Source organism: Panicum virgatum, chromosome 5N, assembly GCF_016808335.1.
Source record: "Panicum virgatum strain AP13 chromosome 5N, P.virgatum_v5, whole genome shotgun sequence".
Taxonomy (NCBI): Eukaryota; Viridiplantae; Streptophyta; class Magnoliopsida; order Poales; family Poaceae; genus Panicum; species Panicum virgatum.
In genome coordinates this window covers 57,309,822-57,331,014 of record NC_053149.1, presented here as the reverse complement: position 1 = coordinate 57,331,014, position 21,193 = coordinate 57,309,822, and the positions used below count along the sequence as shown (strand labels likewise).

The 21,193-nt window shown below is 45.6% G+C and overlaps 1 long non-coding RNA gene across 1 annotated transcript; it reads right to left on the bottom strand.

Moving 5' to 3' along the window:
* Positions 1–2,829: 2,829 nt before the first annotated feature.
* LOC120674376 lies at positions 2,830–3,704 on the bottom strand. The gene is made up of 3 exons (XR_005675094.1): positions 3,517–3,704; positions 3,328–3,404; positions 2,830–2,916 (listed from the first exon to the last, which is right to left on the bottom strand). It is a non-coding gene; the product is annotated as an uncharacterized LOC120674376 (long non-coding RNA).
* Positions 3,705–21,193: the final 17,489 nt, after the last annotated feature.

Sequence of the window (21,193 nt, the reverse complement as noted above, 5' to 3'; positions counted from 1 at the left end):
ACGATACACCAGCTGATTGTGTGCTACGTGTACAAAAATCCCAAATATATATAGTACATATATATATTATTCTAAATTACCCATTGATGTTATTATTGATATATAAAATACTAACTTACCATTAGCTACTAGCTGAGTACACCGTAAAAGAAAAATAATACTTAACTAATAAGCTTGCATTACACCAACCAATGGAATTTTATTTTCATTAAATAGGGTGTCGCATCATCATATTTTTACACGGTGGCGAAGAAATAATGAACAGCTAGAAGAAATGTATTTCATCTAGATATATAAACCTATCTGGATATATACCATTTTCCAACACCAATATAATATGCTCTCCTGCTTCTTTTTCAACCACAAAATTAAATACTTATGTTGCTTATTGCCCAATTCAGGTCACAAGTCTTATTATTATTAATTGGAGGCTCCATTGAAACCCACATGAATACACCTAGGATCCTAGGTGGATACTCTAAAATAGATAAATCCTAAAAACTCTCATAAAATTAGAAACATTCGTCCATCAATTCGACAACTCTAACTATAATAGTAATTAGATATGTTATCTTTTATAATAAATTAACCACCTCTGCTATTGTAAAAAATAGACCCATGATTTAAATAGCGAGCTATCGAATTTAGCATTTCCATGTTCTGGCCGCTATTGCCGCTATAGCGGCGCTATGGCCACGCTATAGCGGCAGCAACACGCAGTAGCGTTAGCTTGCTGTGTTCCAAATAGCGCGCTATTTAAGTGGACTCCAAATTATCATAGAAATTATCATAAGAAACGCAAATTATCATAAGAAATGATCAAATCGGCAATTTTGCCAATAGCGTATGGATAGCGCGCTATGGCGCTAAATGCGTTTAGCGGCGCTATAGCGGGCAGTAGCGGCAATAGCAGTAATAGCACAAAAAAGTAAATTTGCGTCGCGGCGTTTGCTTTGCGCCATTATAGCGCGCTATTTTTTTTCATGGAAATAGACTAAAGCAACCTTCTAAACATGTATCTAAATTATCCACCTCTACCATTATAAAGAAAATCTAAAGTAACACCTAATCTTCGGGTAAATTACCCATCTATGCCATTATGAAAATAATACAAATAATCCCCTAAATTTACATATAAATTATCCAATTATGTTATTATTAAAAGTTAAAGTAATCTCTAAATTTGAATCTAAATTATAATTCATGTATGATGAAAGAGATAAGAATACCACTTCAAAAACAAATAGTTTAATTAAATATATATCAAAAACATATGATGTGTGATGCAAAATGAAATATATTGCAACAAGATAATAATGATAAATATGTATTTAGAGTATGTGTTAGAATATTGTTGACGCTCATTAACAACCATTTCCAGGCGTCAATTTGATCAGAAAATTATGAGAGTTTGCATTTCTTACACGCATCCTTATCCAATAAAGTTCCTAAATCACACTTTACCCTTTAAAATATGCAAGTTGTATTTTCAAGCTAATATACAGGTTACAAGCACACTTTGGCCCGACACAAAATCACAGAAAATATCAGAGTACCGATTCGGGCTCAAATGGACCAAGTGAAGCCCAAGAACTGAAGCAAACCCAGCTGGGGCAGGCCGTGCCTCAACTTTAGGACAAGGGGAGACCAAGACAAGCCCACTCTAGGAAGTTGGGGGCGGTTGGCGGCCCGGGTAGGCCGACCGACCTACCTGGTCGGCCGGTCAGGCCCGTGGGCCCCACTGCCTCAACCAAGGCACGTGGCGCTTCCCTGTTGGCTCACAACGTCGGTTTGGGGTGCTGCAGTCCGTGGCTCCCTGCTATAAATAGAAAAGGGGGGGTAGAGAATAGAACACACACACCACACACCTCTTCCTCTCTTGCATAGTCCTTAGGCTTAGTGGAGTTTAGGAGAAGTCTAGGAGTCATCGAGTCGTCGGAGTTGCTCGAGAGTTTGGTATGGGTTCATCTCTAGCTCTCTCTTGAAATATTCGGTCGTTTGTAATAGAATTAGACTATGGTTACCGATATCTGCTTGAAGTATATTCTGAGTTATTGAGTATATGCTTCTTGTCATGGTTGCGTTATTATTCAATGCTTACATTGCATGATCGCCCTGTGCTGGAGATGGTTAGTCTTTTGTTCTTAGAACTCTATCAACTGCTCCAGTATTCGTATGATTGCTCTAGTGTGATGTCTGTCCATCCGGAGGGTGGGGGCTCCGTGCGGGACACTAGAGTATCCCTTACTAGTGTAGACATTGTGTCTAGATTAGCTAAGAGTTGCTGGACATCAACTATACCCACGGTTTGTAGAGGTAGCCGGCAGGTGGTGACAGCCCTGTCCGTGCCTTTTAGTAATCCTCCACGTTCGGTATGGGGGGTAGGAGGTACATAAAGTCGCCGGGGTGTACGGACTCCTCCCGTTACTTCGATAGCGATCTCTCTGTTGTGTAGTTTAATCTCTGACGAGCTAACTAATGAGAAAGTGTAGATATAGCTAGCCTAGCACAGCTGACTCGAGCTCTGACTTTTACCTTGCTGCCGGCCTAAAGTAACCTTTATTCTTTTATCCAAGAGAGTAGTTTGTGTGTGTGTCACACTACCTCCTACCATGTTATTATCTTACCCCTGTTTATGCATGAGAATATCCAATCTAGATATAGCTCACCAACTGATCTATATATTCTTTCACTCATCGCCTTCCCTGCGGAAATATAAATGACACCCCGGTATACTCCCGGGTAAAATGCTACAGCGGTATTCCGTGCGCTTGCGGATCTATTCGTGGTTCATGAAATACTGTCGTTCCAAATTGGCGTCATCGTTTGCCGTAGTTGATTCCAGTGTGCAGCTAACGCAACATGGTTGACCACTGATGTTGACCATGTGAATGTCGACACTCTGCATGGTTTTCCCTGCTCACACAAACATGAATCAGTTGCCTGTTTAGATACGTGAAAGACAAGAACCACAATATAGCTGTAACATGGTTTCACAATCCACCGCTCCTTTGAAAAAAAAAAAGATATCTACTCTAATTAAGGACATGAAAAGCTGTATAGAAGTCACATAAATTGATTTTCAGATGAGATAAGCTTCAACTGAAGTAAATCAATGGAAGCCAATTGGCTTGACAGAACATCTAGCTTCACGACCATGTCACATTAATGATGCCTTTTAACTAATATGTGAAATTTCTTTCAGTCATCAGAGAGGAGATTAAGGAAATGCATCTATGAATTCCTAAGATTTGGGGCATCTCACGCACATATGGCATCTCAGTGAAAGAAGCAATAGAGATTTGGGGCGAATGGAGTGATTGTTACCTATAAGCTGCCGGCGGTGCTTGAATCGTGGACAAAGTCAAGGGCAGCTTGGATGGACATGACCCGAACTCCAAATCCTGTCACAGGGAGAGAGCATATCGTGACTCATGAGCCAAGAAAGAAACTGGATCTAAATTAAAGATCGAAATTAGTTGCAATGGATTGGGGGGATTGGGAGAAGTTGAGCACCTGCTCGGCGGCGTTCCTTGCGCCCAACGTAGCCATCCGCCATGGCGTGCGAGTACTCCGGGAGCCCGGCCGTGTACCCATTCTTGCCGCTGCGTATGGCCCCAGCAAGCAGTGTGCGCACCTCGCCGTAGTCCGCTCGCATGCTGTGCTGCGCAACAGGCTGAGGCTCGCGGTGATGGAGGCCAGAGCGAGGCAGGCAGAGGGAATCACCCCGCTGCGTGCGCCGGCGCAGCGGCGCTAGGCATGGAACTTGGGGAATAGGCCAGGCGCTTGGTTCTTGGTGCTGGTGGTGTGTGGTGCTTGGTTTCTTGGTACTGAGGAGGGAGAGCGAACAGACGAGGGAGCGCGAAGGGTAAGAAGGAACGTTGGGACAGGAGCGCTTGGATTCCAAATTTTGAAGGCTGCGCGCGCGCAGGAGATAGCGGGTATTTTCAGTTCTGACGGACGAAAGGTTGGCCGCCAAAACTTTCAAATAAAAGTTTGGCCGCCAAAATTTTAGGTGCCGAATGTAGTATGTCTAGCTTTTTTATCTGAAAATAATATGGGACTCATATTTGCCTAAGAATTTGCTATTAAAAAATTTTGAACTAATAATCACCTTGTATCACAAAAATATTGAACTACTAACAAATTAAATGATTCTATCAAATAGACCTAGTGAAAATACTAATAAAAAAATTGACTAATAATCACCTTGGTCTGTTTGGATCTATGGTTTATTTTTTAGCCCCCCTCCCCGAATAGCCAAAAGGGAGCCAAACAGGAGGGCTATTTCATTTAAAGCTATTTTCTTGAGTTAAACTTAGCCCTCAAAATAACTCTTGCTATTCTCCGAACAGGCCCTTGTATCAATGTAGCTTGCTAGTCAATATGATAACTATGAATGTACGCTCTCAGTTAACACTAAATGGGATTACCTCTTTCGTTTCATTTTTAAAACTTTTTTGGGACCTTAAAAAAGATGCATGCACCGTAACCATCCACCCTACCATCCTAGAGTAGCCGCTATTGCTCGTCGTTGCTCGCACATGAAAGAAGTGTGTCCTTTTGAAAATAGTATTATTGATTAAAACTATTAATAGTCTTTTTTATGTAAGCAAACATATGAAATAAGGTTTTGTTATATTTTAGTGTGAAGAAGTAATGTTAGCTCTTAATCATATGAGAGGGAAGACTAGGACTTTCAAAGGTGTACTCCCCCTAGAAGGCTAATGAAGAATAAGTTTATGATGTTTGGTATTTAGTGACGAACCTACATTTATCATGAAACAAAAACGTCACTAACTACTTGATATTGATGACAAATTGTCATATCGTCATTGATTGTTGCATCTTTGTGACGAAAATTCATGTTCGTCATTAAGGTACTCGTCTACCTTAGATTAGTGACGATATTGCTTAAATCGTCACAGAATGGCAGCTATTCTATGACATTTTTGTTTTCGTCATTTAGATTTCGTCACGGATACTCATATTTCTTGTAGTGTTTTCTGGAAGCATGCTTCCAAACACGGTCAACAGACTGTCGAAGGTGTCTCGGCTCAGTCTAAACTGAGACTTCAAGGCCATTAGCCGTCCGATGTCGTCCTGAGAAACCTTTGTATGAACCGTGGAGTGGTTTCTGTGCAGCCTCCAACAACTCGAAATACGCTTTGGGATGCCTCCGGCTCCTCCTGCAGTCCTTCACCGAAATGTGCTTCAAGATAGTCATGTAACTGTCTCCAACCCCACCATCAGCATCACAATCATCGATGCGTTGCCTCACGACCTCGTCCCTCATACGGTGGCCTTCACCATGAAAGATCAATACCTGTGTTGTCTATATTACAAAATTACCCATCAATGCCATTATGAAAAATTAAATATAAAATACCATTTAGTATGTATGAGTTACAAATATACTATTAATAAAAACTAATGCCGTGTTTAGTTCCAAAAATCAAAATTCCAAAAAAAAATTCCGGCACCTGCATGGAGACTTAAATCTAGATGAAATAAAAAAACACATTGCACAATTTGCCTGAAAATCGCGAGACGAATCTAATGAACCTAATTAGGCCGTAACTAGATGCTAAATTGCTACATTAATGCTACAGTAAATAATCTCTACTGACGGATTAATTAGGCTCATTAGATTCGTCTCGCGATTTACAGACGAGTTCTGTAATTAATTTTGTGATTAGTCTATATCTAGTACTTCAAATGTAGAGTGATTAGTCTATATCTAGTACTTCAAATGTAGAAAGATGATCTTTCAAAAACTTTATGGGAGGCAACTAAACAGGGCCTAAAGCTAACAAAAATCAATCAAAATAAAAAGAAAATAAGAATAATTATATGCATAATATTATTAAAACTCAACAAATCAAATTATTGTTATAGGTATATTATATTTGAATTATTTTAACTAACAATAAGACATAATTTACGATAATGAATATGGTGATGTATGGTAACAAATAGTGTCAGACCCGGGACAACGGGACTGCTCATAGGCATAGAATGTTCTAGAGTAAGAGATAGCTCATGGATGTACCTTACCTCTTTTGTAACTATCCGAACAGGCGTAGTACTAGCTGTAGTACAAGGAAACTACCCGATCGTGTTGTAGAAGGGCTCCAACTGTACTCGGCTAGCATTTTCCATGTAACCCTGTCCCCCCCGGATATATAAGGGCGGGCAAGGACCCCCTCGAAAGACATCTACACCTAAGGCAATACAAACCACCACACATGACGTAGGGTATTACGCAACTCGCGGCCCGAACCTGTCTAAATCTTTGTGTTCCTTGCACCATCGAGTTCCAGAGCCGTCAATCCCGACCTACAAATCCTACTGTTAAGGGTATCCCTGAGCAGGCTTGGCAGTAAACACCGACAGCTGGCGCGCCAGGTAGGGAATTCTGTGAGTTCATCGGCGAGTTCGATGGCCACTTTCGCTTTCAGCACCATGGCGCCTCCTCAAGGCGCCACCTTCATCTTCGGTTCGTGGGTCTGCGTCGCCAATGGTTCAGGCGGCTTCGATAGCCACTTAACCAACTCTCCCACATTGAAGAGCTCCACGTCGGAAGACTCCAACAAGCTCGCCAGATCTTATGATCGCGGCGTTATGTTGCTTCCCGACCTCGCCAAGGAGATCGAGCTGAAATTCGAAAACAACTTGAGTTCTATTTGGACTCAGATTGATCTCAAACCAAAATCCACTCGGATTGGGACTCCTTTTGCTCAACCCGTTTTCGGATTATGCAATTCATCATCTGTTTACAGGCAGATGATTAGATCCATCTATGAAAGTAGCTTGGATCGCCTACTCCACGTCGAAAACCAATCAGTCACCGCTAGTCGGGAGGCACCTGTTTTCGACAAATATTCAGATCCAATCGAGTCACCTCAAGACAGCCTGGACTTCATCAATAATGCACTGGCTAAAATGCAACTCAAATCTTGCCGAAGCCATATCCTCGCAGAACTACTTGACAAATTTTGAGAAGTCGCCAGCATTGGTGATCTCCCATTTCAACACAGCACTCCCCTCGAAACTGAAAGGGAAACTGGCTCTGGTGGAACTGTCCTAGTTGATTACAAATCAGACCTGGAAAGCTTCTCTCACGAGCGTTTTGTTCCGGTAATCATCCAACCCGGGGGAGCTCCAAGCCACCATGATCCAAATGAAGCCTTGGATCAGATCTCAGCAGACAATCTGACCCAAGACGCTCCAGCTGATGAAGACGAAGCCACTCGCACAGCCCGCAGGGCAAGGAATCAACGAAAAGAAGCACGCAGGGTTCATACAGCTGAACGTGCCCGAATATAAAAAAATTAACATACTTTAGCCAAAAAAATTCCATTATTTCATGCAGTATAAGTTCAAATTCAATTTACATAGTACTAAAAAAAACTTTAATATTATCAAATGGGCTCAAAAAATAATGAATATTTACTATAAACCTATCCATCATGACCATTGTCTACACAAAAAATTTTGAAGTCAAAACTCAATTGGATGGTCCGTTGGACTCAAAAACTTAACTGACTCATTCAAATGTCTTTGGATCTTCTTCGGGATTCCTCATCCTGTAACCAATGTATGTGATAACTTTTTTGAAATCTTCTCAAATTTTTTCCACAGCCTCTACTTATGATATCATGCTTTCACTACAAATTTCATAATTTTCGGACTTCATTTGTGTTTTATAGAATTTAAAATCTATTCGGCCACAAATTCATTGCTATGTTTCCTGAATAAGATATTTGATTTTTTTCTTTAAATTCTTGTACAAACCCTCAAATTTGACTCAATAACATGAATATAATTTTTCCATTAATTATCAACACTTTTGACAACATTTGGCAGTTCAAATTTGAATTATACACAAAATATTCTTGTAATCAAATAAATAATCTAAATATAGTAAACATAAAGGATAATTTGCCAAATTTAAATATGATGTCTTTCAATGAGAACGGAGGAAAAAGTTTGGAGGTTGTTGGAGAAAGTTTTTGTATTTTTTTGCCGAGTGCCAAAGACGACACTCGGCAAAGTTTAGTAAATGCCGAGTGCCTGTTCCATTACACTCGGCATTACAATATGTTTGCCGAGTGCCCCAATTTGGCACTCGGCGAAGCATAACGGTAACGGCCGTGGAAAAATGGGAACGTTCGTGGCAACAGCGTAACGGCCTTGGGGAGCTGGCGTGTGCGGTGCACGTGACAGTGTTTGCCGAGTGTCTACTATGGGGCACTCGGCAAAGATTTGTTTGCCGAGTGTCCCATGTAGGCACTCGGCAAACAAAAGCATCCCCCACCGTAACGGTCGTCTGCGGGTGGGTGCCGTGCACGTGACGCTCTTTGCCGAGTGTCAACTGACTGGCACTCGGCAAAGTGTGTCTTTGCCGAGTGCCATCTGGCTGGCACTCGGCAAAGAGATAGGCCGCCGAGTGCCAGTTGTTCGCCAAGTGCATGTTTTTTGGCACTCGGCAAATAGTAGCTTTGCCGAGTGCTCGAGATTCTGCACTCGGCAAAGATCCTGACACTCGGCATATGTGGGTTTTCCGGTAGTGTATATATTTCAGTCACCATTTTGTCCAAATTTTGTTCGCAATGAGATTGGAATTGGTCGAACAAGGAATTCACCCAAACACACAATAATCAGTCGCAATAATTCAGCTTTCAAGTATACGAACAAAATAATGCCACCACGCATATTGGCACCAACATATAACTCGTCCAGATTGGATTAACATTACGCTATTGAGGGTTCCCTCATCTATACCTCGGAAGTAGGGATGGAAACGGTGAGAAAACAGAAAAATAGATATTTGAGATATCCAAATCCGTTTTCATCCTAGAAGGTGAAAAGTGAAAGAAAACCGAAAAACAAATATTTGAGATATTCGAATCCGTTACCATGCGTATCTGATCCGTTTCCATCCATACTCGGAAGAGAGAGACGACGGTCGCTAATCATATTTAGAAATGCTGTGAACTGGACACTTGTTGCGGTCATCCTTGATGACGATTTAGTGCTCCATTAACCGGATACTATCATTCTGTTTGTGTGACGATCTCTCTGTGTCCATTTCAGCATTTACCACCTTGCTATGCTACACAGTACCTGAACCCTATCCGGCTCCCTCTGAAGGCCCCTATGAGCGTAGACGTCGTACGGCGGCCCCCTTTTCTCCGCCGCCGTACCCTCTAGCGACCGCGGCCGGTACAAGGAGTACCCGACCGCGCCATCACGCAGGCACAGTCGCCTTCCTCCCCGGCCCGCCATTAACTACCGAAAGCAGACTACGCACCGGTAGCTGCAGCCGAGCTCCGAGTGCTAGCTACTAGTCACTGCCGCGCGCTGTGCGTGCGACTAGCCAGATCCATCCATCCATCCATCGCCTCCTCTTGCCTGCCGTGCTGCGCGCGGACACTCAATGCCAACGCATGCATGCATGCATACGCACGCGCTGGGGGCCAATTATTCGAGACCAGACAATTGGTTTTACTGGGCCGTCCTCTAGCTCGTGCCGCCGGGTCGCGTCGCGTCGTCGCCGTCGCCGTCGCCGTCGCCGTCGTCCCCTGCCGCCTCAGCTCGCTCGTTCTCAGCCTGGTTTGTTAGTAGGTGCGGCAGCGGCGGCGGCGCCATTGCTAAACTTGGTTAACCTCTCCTTACCCGAAATAAATCGGTCCCAGGAAAGCCTCTGTGAGCTTCCCCGCTCACATTCAATTGCATATCATGTCCATCGCCTTCCCGGCGGCCGCTGCTGCTATGCTAGAACTATAAGTCTACTAGAAGCCCTTGGCCGCCCCGGCCGGCCGGCCGCTCCTCGCTGCGCATCAATGCAGGTAGGCTCGGGTCCACGGCTCCACGCACGCCCACGGCCACCGGCCACTTCTCCTCTTTCCTGCGGCCCGGCCGGCATGTCCGACGACACAGTACTGTGGACATGTCACATGTATACCCATGTTACTGTGTACTATGCTGAAACTGAAACTACTGATTCGAAACGTGCAAGTGCATGCATGCTAGTGTACGTGATCTTATATTACTTCGTTATAAGGACGCCTTAATTGTGCTGCGTGGCTACTCCGGACCTCCGGTTACTGATTCTGAAAAGATTGTTAAGCTAAAAACCCGATGCACACGTATCACATGCGCGGACAGGTGTCCTCGATCTGGATCAAATAATTGCGCGCCATCCTTACCAACCAAAATAAATACTCTCCATCTGCATGCTGATGAAACAAAACAATTGATTTGAATACCCGTGCGCCACGGCGTCGGCCAGTAGTATCTGCGATTCAATCCCAGTGAAAATTTTGTACACTTGCTTGGTCCGTTGGGCATCGATCGCCTGGATCATTATGCATGTCCCTGCACTGCACAAGTAGCAGCACTGGGTCGCCAAGTCGCCTATGGTAGCTGTTAATGCTGGTCACATGAATCTCGAGCACAAGCTAGCAAGTGCATGCATGCATCCCTGACATCAATATATAGACAAAAAAGCTGTACGCGCGCCTGCAGAATGAATGTTAATCAAGCAGGTAGGAATTAATATCATCCCCCTCTATCGGCGGTGCTTGCTTTTAATTAAAAGATTATGCAATTTGCAAACTCCTGTTGTTTAATTTAATTTGGCCAAAAACCAACGAAATTCTACTTCGATCGGCGGCGAATTTATATTTTGTTCCACTTCGACAGGCCGGAGCCAGTTGTCAAAGGCTAGCTACTCTTGCAGTTGCAGCTCCCGTCGGCCGTCGCGATCGATCTCTCGGAGCGTACGTCACCGATCGGAGGAGGGATCGACAGTTTTTTTTTAAAATAAAGGATGGATCGACAGTTTAACCAAGCTTAGCCTATCGATCGAGATGGGCAGAGACCGGGCTTCTCTTGCGTGCCTGATGACGCGTCATGCACGTCGCGTTCGCGGTTATAGATGCCTTCGGTCGCTGGCCGGCCTCGCTCCTCCGCCGCGTCCTTTTCCGCCTCTCGCTGCGCTCAAGCCTCCAGGTGTGCTGCCGCCCGCCGGGCGCTCGATCGGGGGCCCAGCGGCCCAGCCCAAGGCCGCGCGCGGTAGCTAGCTAGCTGACACCTGCGGCTACTCCACCTAATGCGGGACTTACGGGTTTTTTTGTGGGTTTTAATATGAATATTATTATATGGGTGGAAATATGTGACATTATAAAATAGATTGAGGCATATTAGGTTGACGACACAAACGGGTTGGGACGGATTGGGATGCTATCAGGGGCGGATCTAGAATTGAAGTAAAGAGGGGGCTGAGTTTCTCATCTTCTTCCTTCTTTCTCGCTTTTCCTTCTTCTTTCTTCACATTTTTTTCATCTTCCTCTTCATTCATGACTAGAAATTGTAGGGGGGCTTAGGGGGGCTCCAATGGATTGCATGGGGGTAGGGGGGCTCCAGTCCCACCTGCCCCCACGCTGGATCCGCCCCTGGATGCTATAGTGGTAGATTGGCACGTAAGTCGCATATTATTTTTCGTCGTAACTTCAGGTTGGGACATTGGGCCGACGGAGTTGGTCGAAACGGATAGTAGTTAGGGCTCTTGAAATATAGATAGAGGTGGATTTGGGGCGGATTTAACCCCGTTAGCAAGCGTACCTGCGGCGAAGCACGCGAGCAAAGCAAAGCCCGCGCGCGCCATGAGCTGAGCCGTCTCGGTCACCACGCAGCACCAACGGAACGCGCGCGCCAGTACCACGCACGGGCCAGGCCACTTCCCCACCACCGAACAGATCTGCCTCCTGTCACGCGTCACGCGCCTGCGTACGACGTGCGCTCCCTCGACTGCTCGCCACGCATGCCGCCGCGCAGCGGCGCCGGAGCCTCGGCCGCGCGCGCGCGGGGGCGGCCGGACGAGGAAGACGCCACGCCCGTGCGTCCAAAGGTACGGTGCCTCTCGCGCGCGGCCGCGCGCAGATCGGTCGACCGTCGACAGGCGGCTCAGGCACGAGCTCGGGCCAGGGTTCACAAAAACTGTTGGGAACCGGTCCAGTTTGATCATGGCCGGTTCTAGTTTGGATTAGTATCGAATCGGTCCAAATTTAAAATTCAAATTTAAATTCAAAAAATTGAAAAATTCTCAAAAAAATTCTAAAAATACTTCAAGGTGCGACGAATCTAATAGTGTCAAATTTTCTCAAAAATTCGTTCATTTAGTATAGTTTGCGGGGATTTGAAGTTAAACAAAAAAAACGTGCATACAAAAATATACAAATACAATGTAAAAGTAGTACAAAAGAGACTTAGAAGGTTCATTTAGGCTAAAATATGTTATACAAATATTCATTTAGTATACTTTGAGGGCATTTGAATTTAAACAAAAAAATTGAATTTGACGGGTTACCAGTCAAACATATCTGTAAATCGGTCAAACTGGCCGATAAACCAGTACGAACCATTTGCACAGAGAATTTTAAATTCAAATTTGACTTTGACTGGTTTGAATTAGTTTCCGGCCAAACCGATTCGATATACCGGTACCGGACTGCGCCGGTTTGGCCGGACCGCTCGGTAATGTAAACCCTGCCTCGGTCCGCGACAATTCGGCAGGATCCAGGAGGAGGTGGCGACGGGTGAGGGCGACGTGCATGGGGGCAAGGGGGTCCCGTACGCGTGGCCACGCCACGGCAACTGGCGCCGCGCGCGCGGGGGCGGGACGTCTCGTGCTCCCCCCCTGCCCAGTGCTCCCCCCTGCCAGTACAGCCAGCGGAGAGGCGGTCACGCGCGAGGGGCAAGGGCCATCAGCAGTCAGCACCGCCCGGTCGAGCGCGACGCGTCAGGGCCGCCTGCGCCCGGCGCTCGGCAGGGGTTGGGCTTTTGGATCAGCGCCCACGGGGGTTGGTCATTTTTGCACGGACCTGCCGCGCGGGGCCCCCCGCCGGTTTCGCTGAAACTTCATTGCGACGCCGACGCGCCGCCGGGCCGGCCACCGTACGTCGTCCACGCCGTTGGAATAGCAGGCGCCGCAGCTAGCGCGTTCGGACAATGATGGGCGCCAATAATCGGGCAGCAGCGGCCGGGGCAGGGTCGTCGCCGCCGCACAGGCAAAGTTGCTGGCGGGTGGCGCGCGATGAGGAATTGAGGATGGCTTCCCCGTACCCATATGCAGCCGCACCAGACGGCATCACGGCATCATGCAATGGTGGAGCACCGCGCCGCGCAACAGAAGAGAACGGGAGCGCCGGCGGCTGACCTGTTCCCCTATCTCGATTAGCTGCTGCGGCCGCCATCCGTGCCTTGTCGTGCGGCGCCGACTGATCCGTGTGCGCAGCTTGGCGTGCTGCAAGCTGCCAAGATCCCGCAGAAAAATTAAAGTTGCTCTACCTACAAAAGTCAAGGAGGCGTAACTACCCGTGTTTAGTTACAAAATTCAAAATTCCAAAAAATATTCCGATACATGCATGGAGACTTAAATCTAGACGAAATAAAAAACGCATTGCGACTGCTGTCTAAATGGCGAGACGAATCTAATGAATCTAATTAGGCTGTAATCAGGCGCTAAATTGCTACAATAATACTACAGTAAACAACCTCTAATGACGGATTAATTAGGCTCATTAGATTCGTCTCGCGATTTACAGACGAGTTCTGTAATTATTTTTGTGATTAGTCTATGTTTAGTACTTTAAATGTAGAAAGATGTCTTTTCAAAAATTTTACGGAGCGCAACTAAACACCCCACATCATCATACACCACTACACTAGGCCACGGTGGTAATTCGTTGCAGGAGAGTGGTATAAACGGTGACGCTACGGCGATCTCGGTTTTCTCGTAATGGACCATCGCTCTAGCTCTTTTCCTTTTCAGTTCATGCTGCCGCTGACCCGGAGACAGGATTTGGGGAGCGTCTATTCATCGCTAGCGCTCCCGCCGTCTCCGCCGCCGCTAATCACCCGAACTGAGCTCCCCTGTTCGGTGCCTGACCCATCGGATGTCAAACCGGTGGTATCCCCATCACTGACTGCCGCCGTCCGCATATCGCTAACCGCTCGTAATCTGCCACTGCCGTCGGCCTTCCCTTCCACCCTCCCCCCTCTTCTAAGGCCGTCGGTGACCATTGGTGCCCTGGCAACCCTCTCCCCTAACCCGGCGACCATCACCATATCGAAGTCGAGAGGAAGAAGAAGAACAGTAAGATGCGAGCCCACCTACAACGACTAAACCCCTCTTCCCCGGCCTCCGTTTGCATACATGCGAGAAGTATATTTTCCCGGATTTGACCTAGTCGCTGCTCTCTGAGCATCTCGGCGAAACATGTGGATCCAGACGGCCATATATCTAAAATAAATCAAAGAATACGAGCACACGTGTTAATCATGTCGAATTCTAATAGAGGTGGCCTGGCAATAACCGCTCACGGATCAGATTGGAATATGAAATCATTCTTGCGCTTAGTTTGATGAACCGCACTAGTATGTAACTAGCCGATTAAAGATAAAAGAGTGCTAACTATAAATTAAAGTTTGAGGAAATTTGCATATTAATAAAGATGGACTACTGAGAGCAACACACAAGATCATATTCAGCATACGGGACGCCGTCGGCGATTAGTAGCATGTCAACATGGAAGCCATTATATGGATATAACAACAACAATAGTAATCTGTGAGATTGTGACGAGGAAGACCGCAAGTAAAAATAAGTAGCATCATAAAAAAATAGATCATAGTTTATTCAGCTCACGGGACGCCGTCAGAGATGATTAGTAGCATGTGAACAAGATAAGGAAACTATTATAGGACATAACAACAACAATAGTAATATGTGACGAGGAAGACCCCAAATAAATAACTAGCATTATAAAAAATACATCATAATTTAATTATTTTTTTATTAAAATATACATTATAAAATAAAAATACATCTAGATTTATTCATTTTTAATACTATGTTTATGTATAAGAGAGATACTAGGTTTATGCATTAGGAAAAAAACAATCAGCATCAATCCACGAGGCCACGACCACGAGTGCGCGACAGGCCTTCACTGTTCCCTCCGCCTGTTCGGATGGGTTAAACTGGCTGGGCTGGCTGCCGCCGTTTTTTCTTTTTCATATTTAAAAAAATCAAAATTTCAAAAATATATGTCTGTTTCGAAAAATTTCGAAAATATACCCTGGTCGCCCACCCTAGAGGCGACAGGACCTTAATATAATTTTTTTCTTCTAATTTGCAAAGAGGCGCGTGGGGGTAAAGGGGGCCTGTCGCCCCCCCACCCACGGGCAGCAGGGGGCCTGTCGCCCCCCCTCGGGCGACTGGGGGGTCTGTCGCCTATATAAGCCCTTGACCCACATTCCCTCCTCATTTGAGCCCAAAAATTCAGAAAAAAGGAGAGGGGTGAGGAGAAGGGAAGCGGCGAAGCCCTGCCGGATTGCGCACTTGTGATCTGCAGGTAAGTACATTTAACTTATATATTTTTCCATTGGTATTGTAGAGTAATTTAATTTAATTAGTGCTATAGTAGAACCATTTAAGTAAGAGTTTAATGATACTTTAGTTACGAGTAGTAAATTAGTTTAGAAAATTAGTATTACGCGTTTATTATTATAATTACAGTACTATTAGAGACGTGTTTATAAATTAATTACGATTTAGAATAGAATTTCGCATATGCAGTATAGAATTTGAGTGTCATCACATAGTTATGAATACTTATATGTTGTAGTTGAAATCCATACTTAGTTTTTATGGATTATTGAATAAGGTAGTGAAGTAAAGAGTATAACTCGATAAGTATTCTGTGATATACAGATTGGTCGAGCAAGATGCAGTTTCAAGTATTTTTTGGTGACTACAATGTTTTGTATGGGTCAAATGGAGTAGACCTTTCTGCCTTTAAGTGCACATCTAGCGCCATAGATAAACCTCTGGAGAGGAGTTTTGGTTCCATATATAAGTGGCTGCAGCGTGGGTTCCGTGTTGATCCAGAGACACATGTGATGACCGTCCAGTCTCTTGTTAATTGGGAGGTAGAAAGTGATTTATGGGAATTGATGATGATACACAGCACTGATGACTGGCAGAAGTACATGCAAGCAGCTCTAGAGCGTGGGTGGCCTCTGGCCATTCTTGTTCAAACCCGAGAGAAGACACAAAATGAAATCCAACATGCTGCAGATCAAGCAACTCCGAGTATTCGAAGAGAGACCAACTATGTTGAGCAAGATGAGTCAGAAGAGATAGAGAACCAAAACATCAGATCACAGGGTCTTGCTGATGAGGGAGAGAGGATACATAGCATTGTGGACGAGATGGAGGCAGAAGACCAAACCGCAATGGAGATGGAAGAATATGATGGCTCATCTGATGACGAGCAATACTCATTGCCAAAAGAGTGGAAGGAGCATGGTTTTGGCAATCATGTCGTAGAAGACGTATGAAATCAGGAGTGGGAGTACAGAGGGAATGAGGTAGTGCAAGGTGCAACATATCCAAATATTGAAACCGTAAAAGATGCTGTGAGACTATGGGCAATATCATTGAAATAAGAATTTAGAGTCGTAAAGTCTGGCAGTAAAGAATATGAGGTGAAGTGTGTGAATGATGGATGTCCATGGCGAGTACATGCATTCAATGGAAAATCGAAGTCGAACTGGAAATGTTCCACTGTGACAGAGCACACTTGTTTTCTGTCAGAAGTTCTTCCCTCGCATCGTAATATATCATGCGACTTTGTTGCAAAGTAAATATATGGGTTGATTATGGACAACCTAAATTATGAGCCAAAAATGATTGTTTGACACATTGAGCAGACTTACCAGTACACCATTAGTTATTTGAAGGCATGGTGGGCTAAACAAAGGGTGTTCGAGATGCGGTTCGGCACATACGAGGCATCATATGATAACCTACCTCGTATGTTATCCCAGGTTGCTGCTAGAAATCTTGGAAGCTTTTATGACACATATATCGTACCAGCCGTGACTAGTGGGCAAAGCATTCTGCAACGAGCCTTCTTTTACCTAGGTGCCTGTGTTAGGGCATTTCAGTGTTGTCTTCTGGTGATCTGCATTGATGGCACATTTCTGACTAGAAGGTATAAAGGTCACAGATACTCACCGCAATCGGGGTAGATTGCAACAACCAAATAGTTCCGCTCGCATTTGCATTTGTTGAGAATGAGAACTTAGACAGTTGGTATTGGTTCCTTGAATGAGTGAAGGTTCATGTTGTTGCTGCACGTCCAGATGTGTGTCTTATTAGTGATAGGCATGCAGGTCTGCTACAATCAATACTGAAATTGCAACATGGAACTGCGACAACGCCTCCATTGTGGCCCGATGTCCAAAACAGGTGGTGCATTAGGCATATGGGTGCAAACTTCTATGACCACTTCAAGAACAAGGATCTTAAGAACATGTTTAAGAGGTTGTGCACCCAAAATCAACATAGAAAATTCAATGCATTATGGCAGATGCTTGATCAGTTGACTGCAGAGCAAGTGAAGGTAAGGGCATTAGGAACAAGCACGAGTCAGGCTGCAGAGGCTAGGGATTCAATTGAGAAGCCATTTTCACACTGGATTCGAAGTGTACCTAAGGAGAAATGGTCATTCCTTTATGATACCAACGGAATACGGTATGGTATTCAGACAACGAACCATGCAGAGTATTTCAATATGGTTATGCGTTCTTGTCGTGCCTTTCCTCTTGTGGGAATTGTTGAGTTCATCATGTATGGGTGCATGAAGTATTTCAGAGAGCGTTACATGGCTGCAAGCATAAACATCAGCAACCCCCAAATTCAGTTTTGCACAAGAGTGACACAATATATGCAACAGAAGATTGAAAAGGCTAAACTGCACCGTGTCATATCGACAGGTATAATGGAGCATAGATTTGGGGTTCTATGCAAGGATAGAACTGGTCGTGGTATCCGTAGAGATAGGGTGGTACAGGAGAGTTTGATTACAGTAGATGGCAAAGCCTTCTGCTCCTGCATGAAGCCTAAGTTATTGCATTTGCCATGCTCGCATCTCATTGCGGCATGTGCAGAGTCTGGGTTGCAGCCAGGAGTATTTGTTTCACCTTACTTCAGCAAGGAAGCAGCTGTAACCACCTGGGGACATAAGGTATACGGGATTGGAATAGTGAGACATTTCATTCAGGATAATGAGGATAAGATGTTTATTCTTGATCTAGCCACTAAGAAAGGCAAAGGCCGCCGTCAGACACGTCGTATTCGGAATGGTATGGACGAGTCCGAAGCAAGCAAGACACAAAAGCGTTGCAGCCAATGTGGAACATTGGGTCACAACTACAAGAAGTGTCCTCAGAATGCACTTCACGATGCTGCTGACGTCGGTCCTTCCGGAAATCCCAGAGATGGAGCACCTCCTACGTTCAGACGACCATCAGCGAGAATTGCTCGTGGAAGGCACTCGGTGTCATGATCCACCAGTGTGCAGTTTGTATCTATATACTAATCGTGCGTGGAGTTTGTATCGAACATATCTGTAATATGTAGTAATCGTGCATCCAGTTTGTATGGAACATATCTGTAATGTATAAATATCGTGCGTCCAGTTTGTATCGAACCTATCTGTAATATGTAGTAATCGTGCATCCAGTTTGTATCGAACCTATCTGTAATGTATAAATATCGTGCGTCCAGTTTGTATGGAACATATATGTACCTATGTGTTCTCATATATTTTTGAATGTAGGTATGGAGATTGACTCCTTGCTAGACCCAATTATCGACTCGAGCCACAGGTCTTTCTTTGCAGCAGTTGTGCACCGAGCCCTAGAGGTGCTACGTCCTCGTCCATCTGGAGAGGCGATCTTTATACACCACGATTGGGTTGACAGGTATGTAATGAAATATTATTGTTTATCACTTATGTATTCGTCTGTATTCCTTTGTTTCGACAATTTTGTTTATTGCAGGTTACGTGAGTCCGGTCTACTGACTCTGGGCCGTCTTGTCGAGGGTGGCTTGTTCAGCTCGACCGATCCCTCCTGACGGCGCTCGTTGACAGATGGAGGCCGGAGACACACACGTTCCACCTCCCGTGTGGGGAGATGACTCCTACGCTACAGGACGTGGCCTACCTCCTCGGCCTCCATATCATCGGGGAGGCTGTAGGTCCGTGTGTGGTGGCGGCCTCGTGGAAGGATGACCTAGAGGACCGTTTTGCCTTGGTTGACCGCGTGGAAGAAGCAGGTCCGATCAACCGCACCCGCGAGCAGCAGGTCCTTCGAAGACCTGGTTCCTACAGTTTACAGTATGTATTCATTGCATATGTAAGTTTAATTGTTACAATTCACATGTTGCAATGTCAGTTGAAACCATTAATCTTAATTGTTTATGCAGCCTACCCTGTTGGCTGCGGATGCCGACGAGTACAGTGTGACCAGATCGCTGGAGGCGTATCTACTTTAGTATTTTGGTTACATCATGTTCAACAACACTCATGGCAACTCGGTCGATAGGATTCTCCTTCCGTATGCACGGGAGATTGCGGATGGGGACGATGACGTACCGCCCTACAGCTAGGGTGAGGCCGTACTTGCAGCCACTTACCGTGGACTCTGCGATGGCTGCAGGAAGACACATGGGAACGCGATCCTGGCGGGGTGCCCACTACTGCTGCAACTTTGGTCGTACGAGAGGCTAGCCGTAGGTCGGCTCATCGTCAGCCACGAGCCTTACCACGAGGCCATGTACGGCGACGAGGAGGACGACAGGCCCACTATGGGAACTCTCTGGATTTGGCGTCAGGTACGTTCGCAACAAATCTAATTTTGTTATTCATTGTTACACGATGCATTAGCGCACTTTTAATTTTACTTATTCGGACTGCAGAGGTCCTGGGCGCATGCGCAGGTTAGACGCGCATATCCTGAGTTTGTTTCAGAGCTCGACATGCTGACGCCTGAGGACGTTGTCTGGGAGCCTTACAGCCCAGAGGCTGTGGCTACACGTGCACCAGCAGGCCTGTCTTCGCACTGATCCGCGAATGCGAGCCTGTGGCTTACTACAACCGTCCTGGTTTACGACATCGCAATTGAGGCATATTGCCCCTGGAGAGTCAGGAGACAATTTGGGTAGCGCCAGGAGTTTCCGGTGCCCACCGCGTTGGAGCGTGTCAGTCGCCAGGGCCACATGTAATTATGAATGAACTTGGCTCATACATTCGTGTCAAATCTAACAATTCTTCGTGGTCCAGTTTTGTAGGTTGTCAAGGAGTGGCTTGCCGTGCTCTGCTGATTGGCTCACCAAGATGCAGCCGTGGGTGGACCAATGGGAACAGACAGACGAGCACTTGGTCCATCCAATAGGACCATACACAGACAGCTCTTTTAGGGCTTACCTCACCTTACCCCGGACTTGGGCTCATCTGGTTTATGTTGACACTCACCCGCAGGCACACCAGGCGAGGCCTCAGGATAGCTATGCCCCGGCACCACGTGGAGGCACTAGCTGGCACGGTGAGTCTCTTGATCATATTTGCATATATATATATATATATTAATATTCATAAGATAATTCATGTGTTATTAACTGTTTCTTTACTCAATGGATGCAGTTTCGCCTTTGCAATATGATGGAGACGGACTGCTCGACTTACCTGACGAGGGTACGTGTCGGATCCTCAATGACCCAATTTGAGCAGACAGAGGCATGGTCGAGGCAGCGTGACTAGTTGCGTTCAGTACTGCACAACTTGGGAAGCCGTGTGCATTATGAAGACAGCCACGGGTCGTCCCAGGCCTCGTCGTCGTTCCCGTGTCCGGCGACCGTGCACCAGCCGACGTCTCAGTACTACACAACTGCAGGTAACGTAGATATCTCTTTAAAATTAGATCAAGTGTTGCTACATATTTACTAATATCACAAACAGGATACGATCCAGCTACTGCGTTCGGCCATACTGGAATGTTTAGAGGGGCACCACCAGTTGCCAGACCGTATCCAGGGATGGTATCGGGGCCACAGATACCGGCCTACACAGGTTAGTTTATGTTTCGTATTTCGGTTTCTACATGTCATGACGACTGGATTTTATGCGTAGGATTCTACCCGATGCGGGTGCCGGATCTTCTTCCTCCTTTCGACCTGGTACAAAACACTCTCTCAATACATTCACTAATTTACCACGCAACATATGTTGGTTTACGTTTATATGTTACGCAGGGTTTGTTTCGAGTACGTTCG